At 38.6% G+C, this 9988-nt stretch overlaps 1 protein-coding gene across 5 annotated transcripts in view; it reads right to left on the reverse strand.

The window, feature by feature from the left end:
• RBM39 (RNA binding motif protein 39) overlaps window positions 1-3576 on the reverse strand; it is a 78273-nt gene extending 74697 nt beyond the window's left edge. For 4 of the 5 annotated variants that reach the window (XM_053696159.1, XM_053696340.1, XM_053696263.1 and 1 more), the window contains exon 1: window positions 3217-3524. The gene's annotated coding sequence lies outside the window, so the exon portion shown is untranslated. Of the gene's footprint in view, window positions 1-3216 lie in introns of all 5 variants that reach the window. The other variant, XM_053696232.1, reaches the window with a different exon arrangement.
• Window positions 3577-9988: the final 6412 nt, after the last annotated feature.

The raw sequence follows: 9988 nt of genomic DNA on the forward strand, positions 1-9988 counted from the left end.
TAACGTCCGCTACATCAGGGGTTAAAATTCAATACATTTAAAATCCAGCATAACCTATAGAAGAAAAAATTCCTTGTAAGATCAAAACTGCAAATCCTGAGGGAGGGAAACGATCAACAGAGTTTCTAACTTTAAAAAAAATATATATATTGGCTAAAACGGTATCCAAGGTTATGACTGATGTTAAATATAAATTGTTTACTTATAACCAGTTACTTTTGCATCAATTCCTTTGTAATTTAACGCTAAAAATTGAGTTCTCCAAATCATCTGAGTATTTGAAGTACATAGCCCAGAATTAATAAATCTACGCCTGTAATATTCTACACAATTACGTATGATTATATAAAATAAACTTCTGAAGCAGAGACACTAGAAGCACACTTCTTTGTTAACTGAGTAGGGGGGAGTAGGAGTGTTTAAAATTGTTCTCCAATCAGCAACCAAGATGCAAAAAAAAAAAAAAAAAATGTGCACATTGGAGAACAGTCCAAACCGTTTGTTCACAAAAAAAATGAGTTTTGAATTGGGTGGCATCTTTATTAGAAATGATCAATTAAAGTCCATCTAAAATATTGCTTAGATTTCAGAACCGATTTTAAAACATGTTACGTTTACCATCACTTTATTGTTAAAGGGACATTATATACTCATTTTTTCTTTGCATAAATGTTTTGTAGATGATTTATATAGCCCAAAGTAGTTTTTTTTTAAATGTAGTTTTGCTTATTTTTAAACATTGCTCTGATTTTCAGACTCCTAACCAAGCCCAAAGTTTTATGAGAATACCGTCAGCTACCTACTCCAAGCTTGCTCCTGTTTGTGTAAAGGGTCTTTTCATATGCAAAAGAAGGGGATGGGGGGGGGGGGGGGAGTGTCTTAAATACCACTTGCAGTGGGCTTTCCAGCAGAGCTAAACAGAGCTTCTAAGCACTTTTTTAAATAGTTTTATACCGGTATCTGTGCATCTTATTCTTTATAGTAGTGTCTATTACATGCAGTTATATGAAAATGAGTGTATACTGTCCCTTTAAGACTACCTTAGATGAATTGTTTTCATTATGATGCTTTAAGGACCAATCAATACAGTAAATTTGCATAATCAACAAATGCATGATAAGAGGACAACGCAATAGCACTTAGTCTGAACTTCAAATGAGTAGTAGATTTTTGTTAAATAAATTGCAAAGTTATGTCTATTTCCACTCCCCCTGTATCATGTGACAGCCATCAGTCAGTCAATCACAAATGCATATACGTATATGCTGTGAATTCTTGCACGTGCTCGCTCAGTAGGAGTTGGTGACTCAAAAAGTGTAAATATAAAAAAAAAAAAAAAAAAAAAAAAAAAAAAAAAGACTGCACATTTTTGTTAATGGAAGTAAATTGGAAAGTTGTTTAAATTTGCATGTTCTATCTGAATAATGAGTTTTAATTTTGACTAAAGTGTCCCTTTAACACTTATTCCATTGTGTTTCAACTGCCACTTTAGATCAGTCAAATTTGCCAACAGAAAGATTCACAACAAAATCTACCATAATATTAAAAGTTGTTTTGTGATATTTACTAGAAATACTATCACAAAACTCAGAATTTTCCGCCTAAAGTATCCCCAATAAAAGCTAAAATGTAAATGTGCAAAGTACATAAATATTTTCAAACTATTAGATTAGTCCAAATTTTAGTTTAAAATTACATTTAAAAATGACATATTAACCATCATTTGATAGTGATGCAGCATATATGTAAAATAGACTAGAAAATATTTGAACCATAGTCAGGGATGAGGAACCATAGTCGTCCTGATGTTTCAGAACTACATTAGCCATAATGCGTAGGCACTCTGAAGGCCAGTTGAGCATCATGGGAAATGTATTCTCAAACACCAAGGAACTTTACAGCATCCAATCCACTGCAAGGGAAGCATGCAACTTTTTCCTCAGTTTAACATAATCTTGACATTTCGTAGTAAATGAATGATCACAGTAAACCAAAGCATGAACTCAGCATTGATGTTGACAAGGAGCTTTGAATCACTCACAAATTACCCACTGTTTGCAAGTAGACAGTGAATCGCATTATGATCCACTGTTTACTTTTGGTGTCTGTGTGCACGCACAGAAAGCTCAAAAGGAGTGCGCACCTCCAATGTTTATGACATAGCCAGTTGATTGGCTAATTTGCTAGCTAAAAGAATAAAAATATTTACCCTAGAAAAAAATAAATAAAAAAAAATACATACATATACACACACAGACACACTGGATTAAAAAAATACTGTCCCTTTACATGAACATTCGGATGCAATTTTTATTACTGGCCCTCGATAATTATGCATTTATCCCCCACAAATTAGTTAAACACAGGTAAACTACTGATCAAAAGCTGCAAAAAAAAAAAAAAAAAATTGCCAGGACTAGTGTCATGTGCGTTTTGCATTGTGTAACATTAAAATGTTTCACTTAGGATATTTTTAAAATAGTTTTAGAACCGTTTTAACTCTTGCAAAGATGTTAAGCACAATGGTAAATTCACACATCTGGAATTCCATAGTAGGATGTGGACATCAACTGGTGGATACATAAGTATGCCAAACCTAATTGGATCACTGGTTATCTCTTACACAGGAGCAGAAATTAATTGCCCCTGGGTGCGTGTATTCAATCATGTGATGCTGAAAATAAAAAGAGCATTTGTTTAAACATAAGATGATCTAAGAAAAAAGGGTATTTTTACAGTAGAATATCCATTTCAAATAGTTGCTATCTCATAAAGCTTCAGTTTGCAACATATGTCGCAAAATAGTTGCACCATATTTATTAATAGCATAAATGTAACTCCAACCAAATAAATGGTAGGACAGTAAAACAGCAAATACAACATACTTTGGTTGCATATTAGAAAGCACATGGTCAAATGGAATCATTAAATTAAAAGGTTACATTAATATCACAACTCCCAATTTAATATAAGTTGCTGTTTTCATTATCTAAAACACCTGTTGTGTTCTAGGTTCATCAAACTCTCAAATATTTACAATAGGAAAAGCCGGATATTATGCATTAATATCTATGTTACATAGATAATTCCCCCAATAATCAACAAGCTTGCCAATCTACCAAAAGGGATAGCTTGAATCAGATAACCTAAAAAAGATAATTTCATGAAAACGAATCAATATACATAATCATAAAATAAATAATGTGGCGAAATTACCTGACTATCCCCCTAACAGACCCGGGGATTCGCTCTGCAAACAGCACGCAGGCCTCAACCAGGCCCCGATTTGTGAATAATAAAAAAACACGGAAGCTGTTTCCCTTCGAGCTGGTGAGAAATGTTTTATCTACAAAACAAACAATCCGTCGTTATAAAATAAATTAGTAATTCTTCCGATCACTGAGGAAAGAGAAAGCAATACAAAACAGCGCTGCCTCTATGAATGTAGAAATTTAGAGTGGAAGGATTATGGGCTGCGTAATGGTAAACCTACAACTCCTTGAAATGGCGGCTACCTTTCGCCTCTCTCACACACACCCGGTACGGGGTTTCCAGGGCAGTTAGGCAAGAGCTGCGTGACGTACTAGAGTAGGAGGAGCGGGAAGTAGGCGGCAAAAACAAAAAGTGTAGCCATTAGTCAACACGTCAGAATGCCGCAGGTAATTCCATCTGTCTGTATTTCTCCCTCGACTATCTACACTACATAGGTGCTCAACCAAAATGGTCACATCCCTGCCTTTCAAATAAAGATATCGAGAGAATGAAGACAAAATGCTAATAGCAGTAAATTATAAAGTTATTTAAAATTGCATGCTCTATCTGAATCAAGAAATAAAAAACATTGGGTTCCCTTTAACCCCTTAATGACCACAGCACTTTTCCATTTTCTGTCCGTTTGGGACCAAGGCTATTTTTACATTTTTGCTGTGTTTATGTTTAGCTGTAATTTTCCTCTTACTCATTTACTGTACCCACATATATTATATACCGTTTTTCTCGCCAATAAATGGACTTTCTAAAGATACCATTATTTTCATCATATCTTATAATTTACTATAAAAAAAATGATAAAATATGAGGAAACAATGGAAAAAAACACACTTTTTCTAACTTTTGACCCCCAAAATCTGTTACACATCTACAACCACCAAAAATCACCCATGCTAAACAGTTTCTAAATTTTGTCCTGAGTTTAGAAGTACTTAATGTTTACATGTTCTTTGCTTTTTTTGTAAGTTATAGGGAAATAAATACAAGTAGCACTTTGCTATTTCAAAACCACTTTTTTTCAAAATGAGCGCTAGTTACATTGGAACCCTGATATCTGTCAGGAATCCCTGAATATCCCTTGACATGTATATATTTTTTTTTAGGAAGACATCCCAAAGTATTGATCTAGGGCTCAATTTGGTATATTTCATGCCACCATTTCACCGCAAATGAGAGCCAAATAAAAAAATTGTTCACTTTTTCACAATTATTTTCACAAACTTTAGGTTTCTCACTGAAATTATTTTGCAAAACAACTTGTGCAATTGTGTCATAAATGGTTGTAAATGCTTCTCTGGGGATCCCCTTTGTTTATAAATAGCAGACATATATGGCTTTGGCATTTTGTTTTTGGTTATTAGATGGGCCGCTAAATGCCACTGCACACCACACGTGTATTAAGCCCAGCAGTGGAGGGGTTAATTAGGGAGGCATGTTAGGGAGTTTCTAGGGTTAATTTAGCTTTAGTTTAGTGTAGTAAACAACCCCAAGATTGATCTAGGCCCATCTTGGTATATTTCATGCCACCATTTCATCGCCAAATGCGATCAAAATAAAAAAATTGTTCACATTTTCACAATTTTAGGTTTCTCACTGAAATGATTTACAAACAGCCTGTGCAATAATGGCACAAATGGTTGTAAAATGCTTCTCTGGGGATCCCCTTTGTTCAGAAATAGCAGACATATATGGCTTTGGCATTGCTTTTTGGTAATTAGAAGGCCACGAAATGCCGCTGACTGCATCACACTTGTATTATGTCTAGCAGTGAAGGGGTTAATTAGATAGCTTGTAGGGAGCTTGCAGGGTTAATTTTAGCTTTAATGTAGAGATCAGCCTCCCACCTGACAAATCAGACCCCCTGATCCCTCCCAAACAGTGCTCTTCCCTCCCCCACCCCACAGTTGTCCCCGCCATCTTAAGTACTGGGCAGAAAGTCTGCCAGTACTAAAATAAAAGGTATTTTAAAAAAAATATATATATATATATATATATTTTAGCATATTTACATATGCTGATGTGTAGGATTCCCCCCTTAGCCCCCAACCTCCCTGATCCCCCCCAAACAGCTCTCTAACCCTCCCCATCTACCTTACTGGGAGCCATCTTGGGTACTGGCAGCTGTCTGCCAGTACCCAGTTTCAAGCAAAAAAATGCCTTTTTATTATTTTTTCTTTTTTTTTTCTGTAGGTGTAGCTTCTCCCCCCAAAGAACAACCCCCCTCCACCTCCCAGATCACTTTGATTTTTTTTTTTTAACTTTTACCCAATTTTTTATTATTATGTTTTCTGTAGTGTAGCCGTTCACCACCCGCATCCACCCCCTGTTGCATCAGCGCCTGCCCCCTGTGCACGCGCATCCGTGCGCGCCCCCCGGTGATCCCGCCCCCCTCCACACCACACAGGCGCATCGATGGCCTGCCCACCAGTCCGCCCCCAGACTGGCATCCCACCCACCAACCGATACCGGCCATCCGATGTCCGGTGCAGAGAGGGCCACAGAGTGGCTCGTCTCTGCATCGGATGGCCAAGGGGGTTTTTGCAGGATGCCTCGATATCGAGGCATCACTGCAAATAACCGGAAAGTGGCTGGAAGCGATCAGGATCGCTTCCAGCTGCTTTTCCAGACCAATGACGTACGCCATACGTCCTCGGTCATTAACTGTATTTTTTTTGAGGACGTATGGCGTACGTCCTTGGTCGCTAATGGGGTTAAACCCCTTAATGACCAGACCTTTTTTTCAATTTTCTTACCCTTAAAGTGAAGGTCTAGGGGCCTGTTATCAAGCCGTCAACCTCAAATACGCTGCGTATTTCCGCAGCGTATTTGTGGCGAGGCTGATTCGCCTTAGTTATCAAAGGCTCGAGACCCGCGCAAAAGGTAGAATTTTGTGACGTAAACTTCGATCCGCGCCGGACTCAGTTCCGACACAGATCGATTCTTACGTCACATCCAGAATGTTCCGCACACAAGTACGGCACAATCTCACTACTTTTGTCAGTTATCAAAAAACTATCAGGTACGCTCGGCACTTTTACGGCCCAGCGTACCTGGTTTTCAAAGCGCCAGCCTGGAGGCGGCGGATCCCATAGGAATCAATGGGAGTCTGACCATAGCGAAAGTACAAGTTCGCTGCTGACAGACATCCCATTGATTCCTATGGGAGCTGTCTACACCTAACACCCTAACTCGCATGTACCCCCGAGTCTAAACACCGCTAATCTGACCCCCCCCTACACCGCCGCAACTAAATAAAGTTATTACCACCCTAAACCGCCGCTCCCGGAGCCCACCGCAACTATAATAAATGTATAACCCCTAAACCCGCCGCTCCCTGAACCCGCCGCAACCTATATTAAATGTATTAACCCCTATCCTGCCCCCCTACACCGTCGCCACCTATAATAAATTTATTAACCCCTATCCTGTCCCCCCACTACGCCGCCGCACTGTAATAAAATTATTAACCCCTAAACCTAAGTCTAACCCTACACGCCCCCCTAACTTTAAATAAATAATTAATTAAATAAATCTAAATAAATTAACTCATTATTAACTAAATGAATCCTATTTAAAACTAAATACTTACCCTTTAAAATAAACCCTAATATAGCTACAATATAATTAATAATTATATTATAGCTATCTTAGGATTTATATTTATTTTACAGGTAACTTTGTATTTATTTTAGCTAGTTAGAATAGTTATTAAATAGTTATTAACTATTTAATAACTACCTAGCTAAAAGAAATACAAAATTACCTGTAAAATAAATCCTAACCTAAGTTACAATTAAACCTAATACTACACTATCATTAAATTAACTAAATAAACTACCTACAAATAACTACAATTAAATACAATTACATAAACTAACTAAAGTACAAAAAATAAAAAAAGCTAAGTTACAAAAAATAAAAAATTAAGTTACAAACATGTTAAAAATATTACAACAATTTTAAGCTACTTACACCTAATCTAAGCCCCCTAATAAAATAACAAACCCCCCAAAATAAGAAAAATCCCTACCCTATTCTAAATTAAATAAATTTCAAAGCTCTTTTACCTTACCAGCCCTTAAAAGGGCCATTTGTGGGGGCATGCCCCAAAAAGTTCAGCTCTTTTGCTGTAAAAGAAAAATACAACCCCCCCCAACATTAAAACCCACCACCCCACATACCCCTAATCTAACCCAAACCCCCCTTACAAAAACCTAACACTAATCCCCTGAAGATCATCCTACCCTTGAGTCGTCTTCACTCAGCCGAGCCACCGATGGAAGCTGAAGAGGACATCCGGAGCGGAAGAAGTTTAATCCTCCAAGCGCGGCTGAAGAAATCTTCCATCCGATGAAGTCATCATCCAGGCGGCGCTGAAGAAGTCTTTGATCCGGCCGATGTCATCTTCCAAGAGGCGCTGAAGATGTCTTCTATCCGGGTGAAGTCATCTTCCAAGCCGGGTCTTGAATCTTCCTTCCGCCGACGCGGAACCACCTTCTTCACCGACGGACTACGACGAATGACGGCTCCTTTAAGGGACGTCATCCAAGATGGCGTCCCCTCATTCCGATTGGCTGATAGGATTCTATCAAGCCAATCGAATTAAGGTAGGGAAAATCTTGATTGGCTGATGGAATCAGCCAATCAGATTCAAGTTCAATCCGATTGGCTGATCCAATCAGCCAATCAGATTGAGCTCGCATTCTATGGCTGATCGGAACAGCCAATAGAATGCGAGCTCAATCTGATTGGCTGATTCCATCAGCCAATCAGATTTTTCCTACCTTAATTCCGATTGGCTGATAGAATCCTATCAGCCAATCGGAATTGAGGGGACGCCATCTTGATGACGTCCCTTTAAAGGAGCCGTCATTCGTCGTAGTCCGTCGGTGAAGAAGGTGGTTCCGCGTCGGCGGAAGGAAGATTCAATACCCGGCTTGGAAGATGACTTCACCCGGATAGAAGACATCTTCAGCGCCTCTTGGGAAGATGACATCGGCCGGATCAAAGACCTTCTTCAGCGCCGCCTGGATGATGACTTCATAGGATGGAAGATTTCTTCAGCGCCGCTTGGTGGATTAACTTCTTCCGCTCCGGATGTCCTCTTCAGTTCCATCGGTGGCTCGGCTGAGTGAAGACGACTCAAGGTAGGATGATCTTCAGGGGATTAGTGTTAGGTTTTTGTAAGGGGGGTTTGGGTTAGATTAGGGGTATGTGGGTGGTGGGTTTTAATGTTGGGGGGGGTTGTATTTTTCTTTTACAGGCAAAAGAGCTGAACTTTTTGGGGCATGCCCCCACAAATGGCCCTTTTAAGGGCTGGTAAGGTAAAAGAGCTTTGAAATTTATTTAATTTAGAATAGGGTAGGGATTTTTCTTATTTTGGGGGGTTTGTTATTTTATTAGGGGGCTTAGATTAGGTGTAAGTAGCTTAAAATTGTTGTAATATTTTTAACATGTTTGTAACTTAATTTTTTATTTTTTGTAACTTAGCTTTTTTTATTTTTTGTACTTTAGTTAGTTTATGTAATTGTATTTTGTAGTTATTTGTAGGTAGTTTATTTAGTTAATTTAATGATAGTGTAGTATTAGGTTTAATTGTAACTTAGGTTAGGATTTATTTTACAGGTAATTTTGTATTTCTTTTAGCTAGGTAGTTATTAAATAGTTAATAACTATTTAATAACTATTCTAACTAGCTAAAATAAATACAAAGTTACCTGTAAAATAAATATAAATCCTAAGATAGCTATAATATAATTATTAATTATATTGTAGCTATATTAGGGTTTATTTTAAAGGTAAGTATTTAGTTTTAAATAGGATTCATTTAGTTAATAAGAGTTAATTTATTTAGATTTATTTAATTAATTATTTAAGTTAGGGGGGCGTTAGGGTTAGGGTTAGACTTAGGTTTAGGGGTTAATAATTTTATTACAGTGGCGGCGGCGTAGTGGGGGGCAGGATAGGGGTTAATAAATTTATTATAGGTGGCGACGGTGTCGGGGGGGCAGGATAGGGGTTAATAGGTTTAATATAGGTTGCGGCGGGTTCATGGAGCGGCGGTTTAGGGGTTAAACTATTTATTTAGTTGCGGAGAGGTGCGGGATCAGCAGGATAGGGGTTAATAATTTTATAATAGAGGGCGACGGTGTAGGGGGGGCAGGATAGGGGTTACTAGGTATACTGTAGGTGGCAGCGGTGTCCAGGAGCGGCGGTTTAGGGGTTAATACATTTATAAGAGTTGCGGCGGGGTCTAGGAGCGGCGGTTTAGGGGTTAATACATTTATAAGAGTTGCGGCAGTGTCTAGGAGCGGCGGTTTAGGGGTTAGTAACTTTATTTAGTTGCGGGGGGCTCCGGGGGCGCCGGTATAGGGGGTAGAACAGTGCAGTTTAGTGTGAGTGCTTAGTGACAGGCTAGCAATAAAGCTGGGAAAAAGCCGAAGGGCAGCGAGATCGGATGAGTGATAACTGTCACAGTCCGCTGCTCATCGCCCCGCGGCTTTTTGACAGCTTTATTTGATAACTTAGGCGAACGTATTCAAGGTCCGCGGCGGCGAAGGTAGGCGAGCTTAGGCGGACGTATTGGGCCGGCGAAGCCAGAAAAGTAGACGGCTTGATAACTAGCCCCCTAGTGCGCTCTATCGCAGTAGCTAATTAAACTTGTTACCATAAATGAATAGCACTTTAATTCATAATTTTTTGAAATTCTAAGTATAAA

The sequence above is a fragment of the Bombina bombina genome, chromosome 1 (genome assembly GCF_027579735.1).
Source record: "Bombina bombina isolate aBomBom1 chromosome 1, aBomBom1.pri, whole genome shotgun sequence".
In the NCBI taxonomy this organism is placed as follows: domain Eukaryota; kingdom Metazoa; phylum Chordata; class Amphibia; order Anura; family Bombinatoridae; genus Bombina; species Bombina bombina.